Below are 20,963 nucleotides of genomic sequence, written 5' to 3'. Positions count from 1 at the left end.
ACCTTTTTTTTTAAGCTGGAAAAGTCCTTAGAGACTTTTTATTAGCAGATCAGGAAATTTGGGTTTGGAGAGCTTAATAAACAAGTTAAAGGTCAAAAAGCTAGTTATAGGCAGACTCTGGATTTGAACCCACGTCTCTTCACTCTCACTTTTACCTCTTTCAGTAAAGATTCTGTAACAAGAAAGAGTAATAGGTACATATATGTTCTCAAAATATGTAATAATATGTAATATGTATTTTTTCTGATTATAAAAGTGATCATAGTAAAAATATTCAAGCGGCAGCCAAGTTCAGAAAGTAGAGTGAATTCTGACCTTCTAATCCAAAGTCCAGGTATTTCATATAGATCTAAAGGAAGATAAATTACCTTACTATAGCTTAGAGTTTAAAGCAGGGAAAAGTCTAATTTTTTGAACTTTTGCTTCTTTCTCATACCATAGGAAGGCATTCATTCAAAGTCTGTCATTACTGCAGACCCAAATTTAGAAAGTTATGGCTGTGATATTGCTACTCTTGAAGGAAGACATCACACAGAGCAGTTTTGCAAAATGTTGTGAAATTGAGTGCTATGGAAACAGGACACCACCCGATTCCCCTCTGGAACACATGAGGTAATCATTTGAATTATACCTTTGCAAAGGCATGTTAGAATGCATTTTTAGATCGCTGTTTGAAACAGTGATTAACATGACCCTTTTTTGGGGAGGCTTGATCTGCTTGTCAGCTGCCTGGAAACACAACAGGCTCTAAGAAAGGGTTTATTATACAAGTAATACAACCCAAAAGGCAAGGTGTATGCAGAAAGGAAAAAGAGATTTTGTTCTGTCCTGGTGTGGTCTCAGATATTTATTAATCGAGATGGCATTTGCAGTGGCAAATCCCATTTCCCTTTTCACACCCCCTCTGGCTGGCCTATGATGATAGCATTAGAGCTGATGCCACTTGGCTGATCATGCATTGCTGATCACCAGTCAAGGCAACAGGAAGAGACGAAAGAGAAGCCCAAGCAGTCCCCAGAGCACAAATGTGGGGGCGAAATTGCTCATTTGAAACGTTTAAAAATTTCATCCCATTTCTAAACAATACCAAAATGTATTAGTTTCCTTTATTCTTATATGTTGTTAGATGGCATGCAGTCCATTATTTCTGAACCACTTGCAAGGCTGCTCCTCCCATCTCTCCATCCCCTCCCACCTCTCTCTTCCAGTCCCCATCTTACTAAGTACTGCGCTGTCTTATTTAGTAATCTTCCCTTTGTTCTACCCTATGCTTCTAGTTTACATATGTTAGGGTTCTATGAGATCGGTCATGTTAGTGTATCAGGTGCCAGAAAAAAGAGAAAAGAGCTAAAATCCTTATTTATAAATAATATTTGCATTCTGTGGGTTTCGCATAGTTTGACTAAACATTCATTGCTTCATGTTTAGAATTCATTTGACTTCATTTAGAATTCATTTAGGATTCACTGCTTGACATAATAAGGCGCTATATAAAAGAAACGATTAGACATTTTTCCTAATTACCAGTTTTACTCCTTAAAGAGACAGATAAAATATTTATGGGCAAAAGTGTGAGTTTATAGACAGTCAGGTTCTAGACCCACTTCCTAACTGATTGAAGTTTCTGTTAAAGGGTGGTAAAAGTACTAAGTCTCAAGAAAGTTCTGCAAAGATCACCATAACTGCTATGAGGAATCAAGAAGTTCATGAGAAGAGAAAATCTCTAGTATATAGTACCATCTTGGATATCCTGCTAGTTTTTATGCAACAATTACATTACGGCCTCCTTTCAATATTGAATTAAATCATAATAAGAAGGAAATCTAAATATAAAAACTGGGACTCAGAAAATACCACCTGCTTTTCTCTTCCTAAAAGCTAGGCATTGTTCTAGGCAATGCAGCAGCAAACAAAATGAACAAAAACCTCTGCTCTCAGGCAGCTTGCATTCCAGTGAAAGAATGTTAATTGAATGGACTAAACAGCATAAATATAGGTATGTGACTGATATTTCTGATATAATGATGAGAAAACTGGAGGCTGCCTCCATACTAGAACAGTTTATGTATAACCCTCTAAAGACATTTGACGCATCACTCTCATGTAGATTGGACAGCTGATATAAATGATTTGGGATAAGTTTCTGACAAAGCTTGCACATCAGGTTACATAATTCAGATGAGAAAGATGTAGGAGGAATAATTCAGTTGCAAATAGTATGCATTGATACCAGCTTATTTCCTTCCTGTGAATTTTCTCCAATGACTGACTGCTCTTGAGCAAATGGGATCTGGCTAAAGAACTGGGATTTTCTGGATATGTTAAAGATCAAGTTACACAGTCAAATAATTTGTTTCTAAATCACTTCCCTTATTTACAGGCTTGAAGAAAAAAAATTGTATCTTTTGCAGTAAAAGATAGATTACTAGAAAAAAGATAGTTTTAATAACCAGGAGATGGAGGTTCTGACTAGAGCCAGTGGTACTTTTCACAAACTGAGTAACTACATGCTGTCTGTCTTTTCTGTGCCACAGTTTTTCCATCTGTAAAATGAGGAGTTTGGCTGATCATCCCTAATAGCCCTTCCAACTGATACATTCCACGCTTCTATGACTTGATGAGTTAGAGTCATATAGATGATCCTTCCCAGACTACAGAGTTTAATTTCTTCCTTTAAATTATATTCTTTCTTGGAATCAATTTAAACACTTTCTTTAAAGTTAAAAGATGTATAAGCAATCCAGAAGAGCTATTTTATTGGATTCTCAAAGTTCCAAGTAAAATAGAAATAATCTTTAAAAATAACAATCAAGGGTTTTATGTATAAAGATGTAGTTCATTTCTGATCACTGTTCCAATCTTATAAATTCTTACATATTTTAACATAGAACATGTCTTTTGAATGTAGTAGAAATAAGTCAGTGATCCAGGGTGCTCAGAATAGTCCTATGCTTCCATATCAAATAATTTTGTGAATATTAATACTGAATAATAATCACATTCATAATACCTATCACCTACTAAGTGACATCAGCATCTCTGGCAATGTGCTAAGCTCCTCACATACCTCAAGTCTATATACCTCATACTTTAAGTTGGTATAACACTGATATTTATTTATTGTTGCTGTGCTGGGTCTTTGTTGCTGCATGCAGGCTTTCTCTAGTTGCAGCAAGTGGGGGCTACTCTCTAGTTCTGGTGCATGGGCTTCTCACTGAGGTGATTTCTCTTGTTGCAGAGCATGGGCTCTAGGTGCTCAGGCTTTAGTACTTGTAGCACGTGAGCTCTAGAGCACAGGCTCAGTAGTTGTGGAGCATGGCTTAGTTGCCCTGCAGCATGTGGAATCTTCCCAACCCAGGGATTGAACCATGTCCCCTGCATTGGCAAGTGGATTCTTTACCACTGAGCCATCAGGAAGTCCAACACTAAGATTTAGATATCATTGTATCATTATTTGCAAATGAGGAAACAGATATAAAAAAGCTAAGTAATTTGATAAAAGTAATATACTTACTAGGTCTTCCCAGGTGGCTCAGATGGTAAAGTGTCTGCCTGCAATGCAGGAGACCTGGGTTCGATCCCTGGGTCGGGAAGATACCCCTGGAGAAGGAAATGGAAACCCACTCCAGTACTCTTGCCTGGAAAATCCAATGGACAGAGGAGCCCTGTAGGCTACAGTCCATGGGGTCGCAGAGGGTCGGACACGACTGAGTGACTTCAAGTTTCAATATACCTACTAAGTGGAGGCGCCTAGATTCAAACCTAGGGCTCTGTGATTACAAAAGTCTAATGCTTTGATGCATATGCTATACTACCTCATTTGATCCCCACAAGAATAATGTGACATAGGTAAGGCATGATAAGCCTTACTTTGTAGATGAGAAAACCAAGTCTAAGAGTTTAAATGACTTGCCTCAAATTATGAAACTACTAAGGAGTGGAGCAAGGTCCACAACCTGATGTTAAGTATACAATCATATGTAAGCTTCCATTTTGTTCTTTTATATTAGGCCAACAAACATTTGTGAGAACAATTAAAATATTGTGCCTAGTCATAGTATCAACTATGAGAGTGTTTTAGGTTTTGGAGCAGTGTTGAAAATAAATTTAGGTCATAAAATTAATTTACAGAGGATATTGTGTGTTACAATTATTCTATCAATCAAGACATTTTGAGGGCACCTCTGTGTCCAGCATTCTTTTGGCATCCATGGGAGTACAGAGAAAGGTATAACATGGTGTCTACTTTGAGGAGTTCATAATTTAGGTAGTATCTTACTCTGCTTGGGCTGCTATAACAAAATACCATAGACTGGGTGGCTTTTGAACTGTGGTGTTGAAAAAGACTCTTGAGAGTCCCTTGGACTGCAAGGAGATCCAACCAGTCAATCCTAAAGGAAATCAGTCCTAAATATTCATTGGAAGGACTGATGCTGAAGCTGAAACTCCAATACTTTGGCCACCTGATATGAAGAACTGACTCATTGGAAAAGACCCTGATGCTGGGAAAGATTGAAGGCAGGAGGAGAAGGGGACAACAGAAGATGAGATGGTTGGATGGCATCACTGACTCAATGGACATGAGTTTGAACAAGCTCTCATGGAGTTGGTGATGGACAGGGAAGCCTGGCATGCTGCAGTCCATGGGGATGCAAAGAGTCAGACACAACTGAGCGATTGAACTGGGTGGCTTAAACAACAGAAATTTATTATTTCTCATGGTTCTCTAGGCTGGGAAGTCTAAGATCAAGGTGCTGGCAGATTTGGCATCTGATGAGGGCCTCTCACTGTGTGCTCAAATTGCCTTTATCTGGTGGGTGTTCCTGAAGCGAGAATTGTCTCTCTTCCTCTTCTTAAAAGGGTCTGACTCCCAGGACCTAATCTAAATCTAATTACCTACCAACTGACCCACTTCTAAATATCATCAAATTGGGAGCTAAGGCTTAAACATGAATTTCGGGGGGGGGGGGTGGGTAGGCACAAACATGTAGCCCAAACCATTCTGTCCCCCCCTCCCAAATTCAAGTCCTTCCTACATGTAAAATATATTTATTTCATCTCAACAATCCCCAGAATTTTAACTCATTCCAGCATAAACCCTAGCATCAAAAGTCCAAAATCTCACCTAAATATCCTTCTGGTAAGATTCACCCAGAGACAAAATTCTTCTCCAGTTATGAACTTGTGAAATAAGACAAGTTACATGCTTCTAAAACACAGTGATGGGACAAGCACCGATAGACATTCACATTCCAAAAGGAAGGAAAAAAGGGATGCTAGGCCCCAAGCAAGTCCCAAACCTTGTAAGGGAAATTCTATGAGACCTTAACATTTGTGAATTATTTCCTTTAGTCTAACGCTCTGCCCTCTAAGACCACTGGGGTGGCCATGTCACCCCCATGGCTCAACAGAACACTGCCCATACTGAAGGTCCCTGCAGGGACCTTGCTGCTGAGGTACTTGGGAAGGGTGACTATGGCCAGTCTGGAGAGATGGCCGCACCCTTTGAAACCTAGGAGGAACTGGCCCTGTTCCCCAGCCTCTGGTGGGAATGGCAGCCCTGGTGATATCTGGATCACCTTCAGGGTCATTCTTTCCTTTTCATAAAGGGAACAGGCTCCAGAAGGAGCTGGGGCTGTCTTGGATTATATCCTTCCTTCCCATCCCCACAGCTATGGCCTTAGCCCAGAACTGCATCACCTCCCTCCTAGACTCACCCCTGTGCTGACAGCTAGAATGGTTTTCCCTCCAGGCCATCCTGTAGGCCACAGAAAGACTCTGCTCCCCAGAGACCAACCTCAGATACCTGTTCAAGGACCTACAGTGGCTCCCTAGGCATTTCACAATTTATCGTTCCTTGAAGTCCAACTCCCCCTTTCCTCTGTTAAAATGGTGTATAATTCCCAGTGTCCAGCCACTTCTTTGAGTCTCATTTCTTTTCTGTGAATGCCCATACATGTAAAATATTAGTAAAAACTGTATGCCATTTCTCTTGTTAATTTGCCTTTTCTTAGTTTAATTCATAGACCCCCAAGGAGTTAGCTTAAGAGACTATAGTAAAACTCCTTCCACCTTGACATTGTCTTGTCTTCTTAGTCTCCAATCTGGGACAGACAAATTAACTTCTGAGTTAACTAAGGTAATGTAACTTGGGGCTTAGAGGTAATTATAGATAAAACCCTAGAGTGCAGGTAAGAGGAAAGAATTCACATTAATAACCTACAGAATTTGGCACAGTCTACGTGAGTAAAAACTAGTTAAATTTGTTACTAATATTGACTTTTTGGACATCTGTAGTACATTTCAAGATGATTTGTGTATGTAAATTGGGAATTGAATTCAACACTAATAAAATCAGATTTTTTTCTTGAAATAATCATTTGAAATACTTGAGAGAAATGACCAGATTTATGGTTACAAATAACATTTTCTCCTCCTTTTCTCTCTTTCCTGCTTTTGCATTTCCTTCATTTTTCTTGCCTGCTGAACCCTCATTCTTTCTTCTTTATGTTGACTATTTGGCCACTTGTTCAAATTTTACTGAGCATCTCCTATTTAGTTTCTACTTTGTCCTGTAGGGGCTTCCCAGGTGGCTCAGTGGTAAAGAATCCACCTGCCAATGCAGGAGATGCTGGTTCGATCCCTGGGTCGGGAAGATGCCCTGGAGGAGGGCATGGCAACCTACTCCAGTATTCTTGCCTGGGAAATCCCATGGACAGAGGAGCCTGATGGGCTATGGTCCATGGGGTTGCAAAGAGTCGAACAAGACTGAGCGACTGAGCACTGAACTTGTCCTTTAGAAATAAATATCTTAATTCTCCCATTATATTCTTAGGGAAATAATTACTAGGAAGTTAAATCAACATATATGGATATTTGGTTTGGGCAAGCTCACAAAAAGTGTTGCTGTCGTTTTGATTTTCTATTGTATCACAAACATTTATAGAAAATACTGTTCAGATTCTGGAATACCCGTATCTATCTTCCTGAATTATACATATCTGCGGGTGTATTAAAATACCTCAAGCACTAGAATGAATTTAAATGGCAGGTCCTAATTGACAGGGATGATTTAGTGAAATTTCTTTAAACTGCCGTTTTTATTCAGGGGAAAAAGCTTGACTTTACTCTGAACTTTACCCTTGTCTCTTTGAAAAAAAGTTTAGTGAGAAAGACTTGGTGTCAGTTAACAAAAAATGACTGAAGATTTGCATACTTTTACCAATGGAATAAATGAACAAAGTTTGCAATTGAAAAGGCAGTTTACACCTTTTGTTGTTTTGGCCTGTAGAAATCCTATTATACTTCAAGCACCGCTCTAAGGAATGTGCAAACAAGTATTAATTAGATCAATGACATGTCTTTGTAGTTTCTTTTATCAGGATATTTAAAACTGAATATTTGAGCTTTCATTCATATATCACACACTCATCTCACCAGTATATTTATACCCTAGTGTGTTTAATTGCTCAAGCTTGTTTTCCAGGTGAAAGTCCTAAACGCATTGAAACCTAGGCTACAGAGTCAGCAGTGTCCTCCAAGGTGTTTGCGATTTAAGGGGCCACTGACTTTAAGCCCTTTAGTATTTGAAATCATTGTATGTTATCTACCACAAATGGTGACTGCATTCAAAGGAATTCATGGAAAGATACTCCACAAAAGCAGTTGATTTTAGTTAGCAGAGTGAAGATGCACAAAAGAACTTCATAAAATGGGATCAGACATTGTCAAAATGTAACAGTTGTGTTTCCAAAAACATTCACAATCTAGATGGGGGTTTTTCATAGGCATTGGCAACGTATACCTACTTTCTGTCTAACTTGTGTTAGTCTTTTTGATCCAGAGGAAATGTCCTGCATATGTATTGACAGTTCAGCCCTGATCATTTTAAATTGTATTTTTACAGGCAAAGCTGAGACAATCAATCTGGTTACACGCTTGATCCCAATTCATACAGATAAGGCATTTTAGGCAAAACTACAGAATATTTTAGTAAGAACCATATGACAAATTATATACTTCGGGGAAATAAATCTCTACCTATCCATCTACCATTCTAATTTTTCCTACTTCATAGGCTTCTTGATAACAAATACAAGTTTTTTCTAGTATGAAACTGTATGCATTATGCATGAAATAGACCAAAGTTGGGTATTTCTCATGTTTTAGTAGTGCTTTTGGATTTCAAATTAACACTTTCCTTTCTGAAGTAGAAAGGAAAATTGTAAGAACTTTTCTAACGGTGATTTCTATTTTTCTCTTCTGTAAAAATCTAGAGTAATAAACCCTACCAATAACTGTAGCATATTTTCTTGTGCAAAATGAAATGGAAAACTGTGATGTAAAAAAGTAAAGCAACAGAGAACGTACTACAACTTTGAAAGAATTTAAAGGTAGATCTCACTGGTTAATATCGCATGCTTAAATGTTACATTGAAAAGCTTTCTCAGGAGTAAATACCAAAATAAAATATTGTGCTGTTTGGTGAATAAGCTGAACTGAAAAAAAAGGAAAGATAAAGCATACATATATGTTCAAGTATTGCCTATAGGGTTATTTTCATTAGAATGATTATACACATTCAATCTGAAATAATAAAATTATATTGCAACACAATTACATTGAACCGCTTTATAGTTGTTTTTTTTTAAAACTCTGGGAAAGAAACTGCATTCCCAGCTGTTTCTCAACTCCTGTTATTTAAAGAAGTAAACCTTTTGTTCTTAAAACTTACTTAGTTCCTTCTAATTCTGTTGATGGACATCCATTTCTACTGCCTTATTTTATGTTAATATCTAACAAAGGAATGCTGTTAGCCTCCTGCCAGTAAAGGCCCCGCCTCCTTTGTTGGGAGGGTGGAGAGGAGGGGGGTTTCTTTTTTAGCCTTTTACTTTACAGAAGACGTTAAACTTCCTCTCTCCACATCTAGTCAAGAAGAGAATTTCTGCATGAGCTAAAAATTCCTAGGAAAAGGCTATAGCCCCCAAGTGTGGAAGGTGGTTCTTAGCTGTCAATTCCCTTTTGTTATTCGCTCAAATGGAATTATGAAATGTTCGTGGCTTTGTGGGGCAGAACGCATTTCTCCCGAGCAAATGCAAATGCATTAGGTGTGCCCAGGTAATTTGAAATGCTCATGCTGGCAGCTTTTCTGCATGAGTAAAGCTGTTTAATTAATGCATTTTCCCCTTCCTTCTGATTAGTTGATTCTGATTTTCTTTGAATAAATTAAACTCTCTGTAATATGCTTCCTATAGCTTCTTGGGCTACCCAAGGCCTGATACCTCCCACCAGGAGGGCAGATGCAAAGAAATGAAATGATTCCTCTGCATATTTCTCACAGAGATTTCTCTCCTATACAAAAGACTCTGATTTTCCTTGTACCATGGCTCGGATGAGTGATGTGTTCAAAGAGGATCTCAGGGTTTCTGTTGATGTTGCTCATTGATACTAGTCCTTCCCACTTGAATCCCGGAAATGGGTGGTGGTTCCGTTTAGTTTTGTTTTATTGAGATTTGGGGAGTAAACATTCAGTGAGGTAGGAAAGAAGTGGCCTAAACACCTTCCCTAATAACAGTGCTTATGTTAACTGTCACTGCTTAGTACTCATGCCAGCTTCTATACTTGGCGTGGGGTTAAAATTTTTTCGCAAGTGTCACAGGTTTCTAAAGGAAACCTTTGATTTGTAAAAATAATTTATTTGCATCAGAAAGGCAGAGTAGCCATAGAAAGAAGGCTAGGCCTGGATTGGGAAGGACTGTGTTTAAAACCCTAACAGCCACTAACCAGTTTTGGTCAAATCAAGGTCTTGTAAAGACCCTAATCTCTTAAATGGGAACCTCCCAGCCCCTGTATCCTCAATATCCTTACAGGATACACATATCAGGTGTCTTACTAAGAGTTAATATAAGGTCCCAAACTGGTCTCCCATCTTAGGTTTTTGCTTCTATAACCACAAGAGAAGCCCCTTAAGAGAATGTTCTTGTTTTTCTTGCCCCACTTCATTTGGCCACACTGCAGAGGTAATGCAATCATGTTCTTGAGAAAATTATTAATAAGTGTAATGACAATATTTTGTAGCTCTTTTCTCCTAGATACTTGAGACTTGTCGGCAGTCTTTTTTAGATCAATTTTTGTGTATTTATGTCTTTAACAGATCCCTTGACTTCATTTTTAACCCTTTTGTCAAGGAACATTGAAAGTGAATGCCAAAGAGACCCAGGTTTGATCCCTGGGTCAGGAAGATCCCCTGGAGGAGGGTATGGCAATCCACTCCAGTATTCTTGCCTGGAGAATCCCACGGACAGAGTAACCACTGGGTCGAAAAGATTGTACACAACTGAATTGACTTAGCACGCATGTACTGTTACAATCAGATTCTCAATTTTTTATTAATGCTTTTTACCCACCTCCATTGTTCACTTAATAAATCCAAAAAAAAAAAAAAAATAAATCCAGTAACTCTAGCTCAGGGCTAATTGACATACTTTGCAGAAACAGTTATGGCTCACTTTACACTCCAGAAGTGTTGGAGAAGTTCTGTATGATTAAGAATAGGTCAAGAGGGCAATAATATTTTTATACTGACCCTTGTAATTATGTTAAGATCCTTTATGTTATGAATGGCTTTCCTTGAGGTCTCTTATGACTCAAACTAGTTAATGAATTAAATGTAGTAGTGTTTAAAGTAGACTAGTTTGATTAAGTAGACAACCCACTCCTTTATGTAATACTTTGAAATGTGTATTCAGCTGTTTTTTTCTTAAATTTTTATTGTGAAATAATTCCAAACTTACAGGCAAGTTGCAAGTATAGTACCAACAGCTCCATATACTTTTCATTTAGATTCCCTAATTATTTAAATCATTTTATCATTCTCTATTTATTATTATTACTATTTTTTTGGTTGCACCATGAGCTTACAGATCTTAGTTCCCCTGACCAGGGATTAAACCTGCAGGCATGGCAGTGAAAGCGCTGGGTCCTAACCATTGGATGGCCAGGGAACTCCCTCATTCTCTCTTTTAAAAAAATATGTTTTATTACTTTTTTCCTAACTAATCTTATGCAAGTTGCAAATACGATATGCCCATTGCTCCCAAACAGTTCAGTATGTATTTCATAAAAAAGACATAGATACTTTCTTTTTTTTTATTTATTTTTATTTATTTTATTTATTTTTTTTCCATTTATTTTTATTAGTTGGAGGCTAATTACTTTACATCATTACAGTAGGTTTTGTCATACATTGAAATGAATTAGCCATGGATTTACATGTATTCCCCATCCCAGTCCCCCCTCCCACCTCCCTCTCCACCCGACCCCTCTGGGTCTTCCCAGTGCACCAGGCCCGAGCACTTGATACTTTCTTAATAATACTTTCCTATAAAATCAGAAAATTGACATTTAAAAAATACTTCCATCTAACCCACAGACTCTATTTGTTTTTTGAGTGTTTTTTGGGTGATTTTGTTTTGTTTTTGTTGGAGTATAGTTGCTTTACAAAGCTGTGTTAGTTTCAGGTGTACCACAAACTCAATTTGAATTTCACCAGTGGTACAATAATGTCTTTTATAGCAATCAGTTAGTTAATAAAATATACTTTTTCTTCTGGTCCAGGATCCTGCTCAATCTAGAACATTTTCTCAGTTTTTCCTTGTCTTTCATGGCCTAGACATTTTTATTTATTTATTTATTTTTTATTTTTGGCCTAGACATTTTTAGAGTACAGTTCATTTGTTTTGTAGACTGTCCCTCAATTTGGGCTGTCTGATGTTTCCTTATGAGTAGATCCACTTATGAATTTTTGGGCAAAAATATAACAGAAGTAATGTCACATTTTTCTCAGTTTATCATATCAGGAGGTACATTAAATTGTCCTATTACTAGTGATGTTACATTTAATCACTGGTTAAGGTGATATCTATCAAATTTCTTTACTAAAAAGTTACTATTTTCCCTTTGTTATAAATGAATATTTTGTGGGGAGATACTTTGAGACTATGTAAATATTCTATTGCAATGATGAGTTTCTAATTCTACCATTTATTAGTTAGCATTCTACTATAAGGAACAGTTTTCTTTTCTTTCATATTTATTTATAAAAATATGGTATAAAAATATGAATTTCTATTTTACAAACAGTTATATGTTGCCATCATTATTTTGATGTTCAAATTATCTCAGATTTGGTTAATGAGAACCACTTCAGGGTGGTTCCTATATCCTTTTGACATGCCCTCGTCATTTTGGGGACACTTTCTTACTTTCTGGCATAATAAGATATCCCAGACCCATCTTGTCTTTTTCCCTTTCCTGGGTCTACAATCAGCCATTTCACTCCATTTATTGGAGAATAATATTTAAAGCACCAAGATCTTGGAACTAGGTATATTCATTGATGCTGAGATGTTAATGTTGCTAGGCTTCCACAGTGGACAGAGATAGGAAATTTTATATATACAATAAGTAGTAGCAGATTTACCATAAAGCAAATTAGAAATAAACACCAGGGCCCATCATTTACATGGTCCCCTCCCAAGGCAATGTGTTCATATGGTCATATACTTTTGCAAAATTTGAAAATAATTAAGACACTGTCTCTCCATTTTGACTTCTCCATCATACCTGCATTTTTGTAGAGTGACATTTGAGTGGCTGTAGGTATTCTGGGGGTTGGGCTAAGGGGGAGTTACAGTGGGAATGTATTTTTTAAAACCATTTTACTGAGGTCTGATTTTACTGACACACAAAAAGCTATCCATATTTAATGTGTACAACTTGATGAGTTTACAGGTAAGTATACACCCATGAAACCATGACCACAATCTATGTCTTAAACATATTCATCACCTCCAAAAGTTCCCTCCTCCTTTCTTTTTTGTTTATGATGATGATGATGACCATAAAAACACCTAATATAAGATCTACCTTAACAAGTTTTTTAGTATACAGTATGGTATTTTTAGCTATAGACACTATGCTGAAGCAGCAGGTATCTAGGATGTACTCATTTTATGTGGCTGCAACTTTGTGGAAGTGAGGCTACTTTTAGTTGGGGTTAATGTAATATGTTTATGCTGTTTGCAGTCACCTGGGTTTATAATTATAACTACCTAGAAGGCATAGGAATAGTTTGCATTACTACTCACTATGCCATCTCACCTGGCACCATGGCATGAAAGCGCAGGCTCAGAAATCATATCATGATTTGAATGTGTAACCCATAATATGAATGATCACTTGGAAGTATGTGATTCATACAGGAGAAATAAGGTTGAAATCTACCCAACTAGAAGCTAATCTGTAGAAAATTCCCCCAGATCTTACAGGTCATGTATGAGAGAAACTTGACAGAATTTTCTTCCTATTTTCATTAAAAAAACTGTAAATTTACAGTTACATGCTATTAATAATGAAGATTTGTGTTGATGAGCAAAACTTTTCAAAATTATCAATAATAATAAAAACAAAATTTGAACAACCATGCTAGATAGAGGAAAGATTTAATTATCTTTCTATTTTCTTCATGGACATTTATATTATCAATACAAAATCTTTGTCATGTGAAAAGATGGTCAAAGAGTATGCAGCTTTAAAAGTGGGAAATTGTAGCTATGTCATGCAGTTAATATAAACAGCATGTTATTTTTATGGATTTTGTAATGTTAGTGCTATTTCAGCTTTTACAAATTTATGATCTGTTGTGATTTCTAAATTCTGAGTAGATATTTAATTACTCAGTTTTGTATTGACATTTTTTGGTATTTTTTGTATTGACATTTTTTTTCTTAAAGATAACCCTGCAAGTGCAAGTAAGTGAAAGTGTTAGTTGTTCAGTCATGTCTGACTCTTTGCGAACCCGTGGACTGTAGCCCACCAGGCTCCTCTGTCCATGGGATTCTCCAGGCAAGAATACTGGAGTGGGTTGCCATGCTCTCCTCCAGGGGATCTTCCTGACCCAGGGATCAAACCCAGGTCTCCTGCATTGCAGGCGGATTCTTTACCCTCTGAGCCACCAGGGAACCCCCCCCCCCCAAATAGCCCTACAAATTGTGTAAACTGTAAGACTCAGGAAACCTAGATGGACATCTGATAACATGGCAGGAGGTAGATATTCAATAGATATTTCTTGAGGGAGTGAAGGAGTGAATAAAGCATATTTTTAGGCAATCTTCCTGGGTACAGAAGGCATTGAAGGAAATGCCAATCAGTTTGCAGCTGGGTCAGCGTGGTGGCAACTAAAGGCAAAGGGAGTCTTAGCTTGAGATCTCTGGTGGATGGGGAACTGTGCCCATGTAGAAGTTATTGCCTCCTTACCACCTTGTTAAGAGGCTGAGGAGATATCTGAATTAGGTGATTAGTGGGGAATGATTTTGCAGGGGTATGCAGTAGGGGGGAATCCATACTCTGGATCCATTCTCTCCTCCTGGCTGTTATCTCTACCTTTGGTAATGAGGTTTCTGCCAGGAAAATATGGGTCTGACTCACAGTTTCTTTGTTAATAAGGACATTACCATATGACTTTTTTCCAAATAGTGAAGTACAATAAAAGGACATCCATTTCTAGTTATTTGCAGTTTCAGTAGAGAAAAATAAAGGCCCCAAATTGTACACTATTCTGAGCTCACAGAGGCAGGAAAGAAACTAGCGATAATATGGAAAATGGACTCATAAATCATTATCTTTTTTTTATTTGCAATTAAACCACACCTCTGATAATATTGAGAACAAACAATTTGATTTGGGTTTTGATTTTTTCAAAGTCAGTCATGTTTGCCTCTATTGTTTTCAGGTGGATTGTTTGGAGTATTTAAAGTCCTCCAGGGGAAAACAACAAAAAACTAGGTAAAAGCCTCACATCTTCATTATCAAATCACTTAATTTATTTTTCAAGTATCCATAGATACGAACTAGTCCACAAACAATCAGCCTTTATCCAGACACAGTGAAGACAAAGAAAATGTTGTTTTCCATAGAAGGTAAAATGGAAGGTTGCAAAGGATAAGACATGTTTCACTAATTATAATTTTTGGATAAAACGAATCATGAAATCATCATATATGTATTACTTAGCACTAGGTTATCAATCTGGAGAAGGCAATGGTGATCCACTCCAGTACTCTTGCCTGGGAAATCCCATGGACTGTGCCTGGTGGGCTGCAGTCCGTGGGGTCGCAAAGAGTCAGACATGACTGAGTGACTTCACTTTCAATTTCACGTTCATGCACTGGATAAGGAAATGGCAACCCACTCCAGTGTTCTTGCCTGGAGAATCTCAGGGACGGGGGAGCGTCTATGGTGTTGCACAGAGTCGGACACAACTGAAGCGACTTAGCAGCAGCAGCAGCAGGTTATCAATCACTGTGCATTTTTAAATTATAAAAATGCTTCATTGGGACAATTGGAATAAACACAAGGAACACAGATATCTCCCTTTTACATTTGAAATATGTGTGAAAAGGTAATATAAAAATATCTAGGAGAGTGCTCACTTCGGCAGCACATATACTAAAATTGGAACAATACAGAGAAGATTAGCATGGCCCCTGTGCAAGGATGACACGCAAATTCATGAAGTGTTCCATATTTAAAAAAAAAAGTCTAGGAGAATTTTGATTAAAAAAAAACCCATCCATAATTCCTGTGACCTATAAGTAATATTTTAATTTTTGTCTATTATTTTTGAAAATTTTTTATTCATATGCATCAGTTTCTAGATCATTGCAATATTATTTTATAGTTTGAAATTTTCACTTGGTGTTCTGTGTTAAATATACATGCTACCATGTTTCCATAGTCTTCAAAATGATCCTATTAATGACTGTGTAACCTCCCAGTGAGTAAATGTATCCTTCTTTATTAAGTCATTCTCCCGTTGTGGTGAGTGGTAGGTAATGTGAGCTCTCAGAATGGTGTGTCCCCTTCTCCTGTGGAAGGAAGAGAGGAGGGTGGGGTAGGAAAAATTAAACATAGTGAGAAAATTATTATATTATGAATCAAATTGATTTCTCCCTATTATAAAAGTAATACATGCTAATTATGGAAAAAGTAAGAAATCCCAGTGTATATTAATAGGAAAATAAAAATCACCTATAATGTGGCTGCTTAGTGGTCGTCCTAATTCCAACAGAAAGAATGGCCAAGTCTTGATTATTCAGGAGTGGCTACATTTCAGACCATCACTTTTTCAATAAGCCACAGGAGGGAACAAAAACTAATCTTGTCATTTTTTAGACATATTTAATTTACACCCCAAACAGTGCCCCCCACCCTCACCTCCTGGTGTTTGGGATAGGGTTTGAATATTTTCAGAAATTACAACTACTCCCAAAGCATGAATATTTATTAACCATTAAGATGAATGAAAAAGGAAACTAGAAAAAAAAAGAAAAAGGAAACTAGAAAGCCTTAATAATTCTTGGGAGAGAGGGGCATTAATTCTGAAAAACACTGATTTTTTTTAAAAAAGGCTAAAACTATTGGATTTATATTTGGAATAAGAGTGCAACTTCCTAAAGGAACTTCATTGAAGGGAACAATTCTCTTTTATTTAAAAAAATTTTTTTTTATTGAAGTATAACTGATTTTAAATGTGATGGTTTCAGTTGTACAGCAAAGTAATTCAGTTAAATATATATATTTCATATATATAATGCATATATATTCTTTTTTCAGATTATTTTCCCATACAGGTTATTATATAATATTGAGTAGAGTTCCTTGTGGTGTACAGTAGAACCTTGTTGTTTATCTATTTTATATGCACTAGTATGTATATGTTATTCTCAAATTCCTAACTTATCCCTCCTGCCTCCAAATGCCCACTAGCCCCTTTATATAAATAAAGTAATCATAACTTTATTTTCTATGTCTGTGAGTCTGTTTTATAAAAATGTTCAATTATATCATCTTTTTTAGATTTCACATGAGTGATATCATATGATATTTGTCTCTCTCTCTGACTTCACTTTAATATAATAATCTCTAGGTCCATCCATGTTGCTGGAAATGGCATTATTTCATTCTTTTTTATGGCTGAATAATACTCCATTGTATATACATATGCCACGTCATTTTTTATATATTCCTCTGTCAATGGACACTTACGTTGTTTCCGTGTCTTGGCTATTGTAAATAGTGCTGCAATGAACATTGGGGTGCATGTATATTTTCAAATTATGATTTTCTCTGGATATATGCCCAGGAGTGGGATTGCTGGATCATATGGTAGCTCTATTTTTAGTTTTTTTGTTTGTTTGTTTGTTTATTTTTAGTTTTTTAAGGAGCCTCCATACTGTTCTCCATAGTGGTTATACCAATTTACATTCCTACCAACAGTGTAGGAGGGTTCCCTTTTCTCCACCCCCTCTCCTAATGGTGATCATTCTGACTGGTGTGAGGTGATACCTCATTGTAGTTTTGATTTGCATTTCTCTAATAATTAGCAATGTTGAGCATCTTTTCATGTGCCTGTTGACCACCTGTATTCTTCTTTGGAGAAAGATTTAGAGCTTCTGCCCATTTTTTGATTGGGGGACAACCTTCTTTAAATGGCTGAGTTGCATATACCTTATGAGCAAAACTTACCTTTCAACTTTTCAGTGCAAGTCTCTCCTTGAGGCTGGGCAGAGAATTCTTAAGAACGGTTAGCATTTGGGTGGAACACTGTAAGCTGCTTACTGCAAGGCATTTAGCACTGGTTTCTATTTATTAAAGCTAGAAGTGTCCCGTGTTCCGACAAAAATGCCCTCTCTCCATTTCTATAGGTCCCCTCAGGATTGGTGGGGTCAACTTTGGTTGCAGGCTACAGCTTTGGTTTTTAAAATACTAGACAAGGTTCACATATCTTGATGGGTAGCTCTAAATTGAGCAAGTTCTAATCTTTCCAACAAATAATCTTGTCTACAGTAGAGAGATCATAGCAAACCACAATCTGTTCATGAGCTAAAAATCTAGCATGGATTGGAAAATGTGCAGAGCAAAAACAGATAAATCTATCACTGTGTGAACAAGAAGTGGATATTTGAAGCTTATTTTATTTAGTGCTGGAAAGACCTGTACCTTACAGTAATACCTTACTATTAACAGTGCTTTGTGCAGAAAGTCCTTCCAACTCTGTTATTTATTTCAATTCGGGATGCATCCCTGTAAATTAAAGACATTTATTATATCAATTTTGTGGATAGGAAACTGAGCCTCAGAAACCCCAAGGTCATACAGGCAGGAAGGGACAAAGCTGGGACTAGAACCCAGGTCCTCAAGTTTCTAGACTGTGCCTGATTTATCACAGGACTCTTCATCATACTGGTTCTGGGAAATATGGAGAGAGGGCAGTGGATTGGGCACAATTGCTTCATAAAAGCTATAATATATGGCCAGGAAGATGAGGACTGTTAAGCCAAGACAAGAACAATTTAGGGAGTAAATCTTTAGGAGCTTTAGCAATGAGAGGTGAATGTTAAGTGAATCTTTCTCATTTTGACTAATGGGGTACTCAATAGCAATGAAACAGAACTGCAAAAACAAAACAAAGCAAAAATAAAACATACGGCCAAGTTTGATATACACAAAGTAGTTCCGGATAGGGAAGAATGTTCAACACTGGGTAAGGTATCAAAAGAAATTGGGGAAACTTCTTTAGGTTTCTTTCTTAGGTTTCTTACTGAAACCTAGTTGGATGCGTGTAGCTCAAGATCTCATGTCTCCCATCAGTGAGAGAGGTGTCTATCGAGGTTTTCAGCGTTTCTCACAGAACTGCAGCATATGGGAAGTAGGAGTCTCACCTACTGAATTTGACTTCTCTTTCCAGCCCTGTGATGAGTAAAGAGCCTGCAAGTGGCAGTGTGCTGCTGCAGCCCCAGCTCAACACTAGAGTCCAGGGTGAGAGTAGATCTGTGGGGCCGCCATGACACCCTTGGTGGCGGTAAAGAAGGACTTCTAGGCACCTCCACAGAAGTTGGCCTGGGAAGGGAGAAATTAACCCTTTCTCCTGTATTTTCCCCTCCCATCTCACCGTGAGGGAAACTCAACTGGAAAGTGCCGGAAGCTCAGTTTTTTCATTGTATACCTGCCAAGAGAGGCTTCGCCTCAAAATGATGGGAAGAAGCTCATAGCCTATGAATTGCTGTAACCGTGGAGCCAGGTGGAACATTATTTCCTCTTGCCTCATTATGTAAATCTTAACCTGCAAAGTGGTGTGTGCATTCTTCTACTGTGAGGCATCAGAAGCTTTGATCAGTTTCTCAAAGAGGTCTGAGACTCAAAAAATGTATTTTCAAAAGCACTTAAATGTTTGTATAGCTAACCACTAAAGAAAAGTAAATAAGAAGTGAGAAAAATAGCAAACACAGGGAAACTACAAAATGGCAGAAATCTCTGGAAGTCCCCACACCTGCTCTTGCCTTTCTTACAGGATAACCAGAAAGGCTTAAGCCTCTTCTGTTCACGTGCCTTCCCTAGCTCTCCACATTTCTCTAGCAAATTTAGCCTGTCATGTTTAAATTTCATGTTTTTATTTCAAGTTTTGCTGGGGGGCTTCAATATTTTTGCACGAACTTACTCATTAGGTTCTGAAAATGCTATTGTAATTATGAAGCATTTCAAACATTCAAACTATATACCAGACACTTATGTACTCCCCAGGACAAAATAGACATTAACATTTAAAGACTATGACATTTTGTAAATAAACAGAATGGCATAAATACATATTTCCCATTCTTGTAACCACCAATTGGGAAATGGGTGAGCATCATTCTCACGTATGTTTCCTGTTATATGCATGTGTCTCCACAAAACAGTAGAGCTCCAAACTGTTTTCTACAGTGGCCGCACCAATTTACATTCCTACCAACAGTGTATAAGGGAGAACAGAAAATGTTTTTTTTTAAAAAAAGAGGGATAAAAATATTTTAATTGTTGACATACACTGGTAAATTGAATGATTTACATTGCAGTACTAAATAGATACACAAATTAATTATCAAACACTAACCATCAATGACAAGTCCTTGAAAATAGTGTAGACTTAATGTGATGAGATGCTCTGATCACACACAGAACAGGAGACTTGATAGCTGTGAAGTATTTGTAGTTATTAATCCATAAGCCTTTGGCTTACATATTAATGTATACAAGAAAACAGGAAGTTAATCAAAATGTACACATGGCATGCAAACCTCAGCAGCTGAAGTACTGCCGTGTAATACGTTGTTCCCAATAAACTTCTCTGACATTTAAATAAAGCTGAGTGCTCGCTTCGGCAGCACATATACTAAAATTGGAACGATACAGAGAAGATTAGCATGGCTCCTGTGCAAGGATGACATGCAAATTTGTGAAGCGTTCCATATTTTTATCTGGGAGACTGCGAGTCTCTCTCTGTGCAGGGTATTAATGTGTCAGAGCTGCCTATTCCAGGATTTCTCTAGAGGCTGGCAAGAGTCCTGAAACAGTTGTCATTTCTGTCTTGGCCGGTCTTACATGGGGTTGGGAAGGTCCAAGCCTTAGGACCTGCTTTCCTTTCTTACTGAAGATTTCCCACCAGGACACCGTGGGCTGTTACTTGCCTTGAGTTGGAAACAGTTTGCATTCACACCTGTAAATTTATTCATTCTTTTAATTTATGTAAGGTTTTTGTACGCAATTCTCAATTCTTTTAAGAGATGACAACAGATTTTGATTTTCTACTGTCATGTGAGAACATTAGGCCCCAGCAACGCGTCATTGTGAGGAAATAAAAAGTGCTGCAGTAAAATAAATAAATAAGTAAAGCTGAAAGCCAAACAGTAAAAAAGGGAAAGAGACAGTAATATGGGCTTCCCTGATAACTCAGCTGGTAAAGGATCCACCTGCAATGCAGGAGACCCTGGTTCAGTTCCTAGATCGGGAAGGTCTGCTGGAGAAGGGATAGGCTACCCACTCTGTTATTGTTGGGCTTCCCCATGACTCAGCTGATGGGGTCG

At 37.5% G+C, this 20,963-nt stretch overlaps 2 non-coding genes across 2 annotated transcripts; both read left to right on the top strand.

Moving 5' to 3' along the window:
* The first annotated feature begins 15,483 nt into the window (after window positions 1-15,483).
* Window positions 15,484-15,590, top strand: LOC139033750 (U6 spliceosomal RNA). Its single transcript, XR_011486229.1, has one exon. It is a non-coding gene; the product is annotated as a U6 spliceosomal RNA (small nuclear RNA).
* Window positions 15,591-20,248: 4,658 nt separating this feature from the next.
* On the top strand, window positions 20,249-20,355 carry LOC139033749 (U6 spliceosomal RNA). The gene has a single exon (XR_011486228.1). It is a non-coding gene; the product is annotated as a U6 spliceosomal RNA (small nuclear RNA).
* The last annotated feature ends 608 nt before the right edge of the window (window positions 20,356-20,963 follow it).

Source organism: Odocoileus virginianus, unplaced genomic scaffold (genome assembly GCF_023699985.2).
Source record: "Odocoileus virginianus isolate 20LAN1187 ecotype Illinois unplaced genomic scaffold, Ovbor_1.2 Unplaced_Contig_1, whole genome shotgun sequence".
In the NCBI taxonomy this organism is placed as follows: Eukaryota; Metazoa; Chordata; class Mammalia; order Artiodactyla; family Cervidae; genus Odocoileus; species Odocoileus virginianus.
Note: the sequence above shows the minus strand (reverse complement) of the source record. Positions and strands in the feature narration are given on the sequence as shown.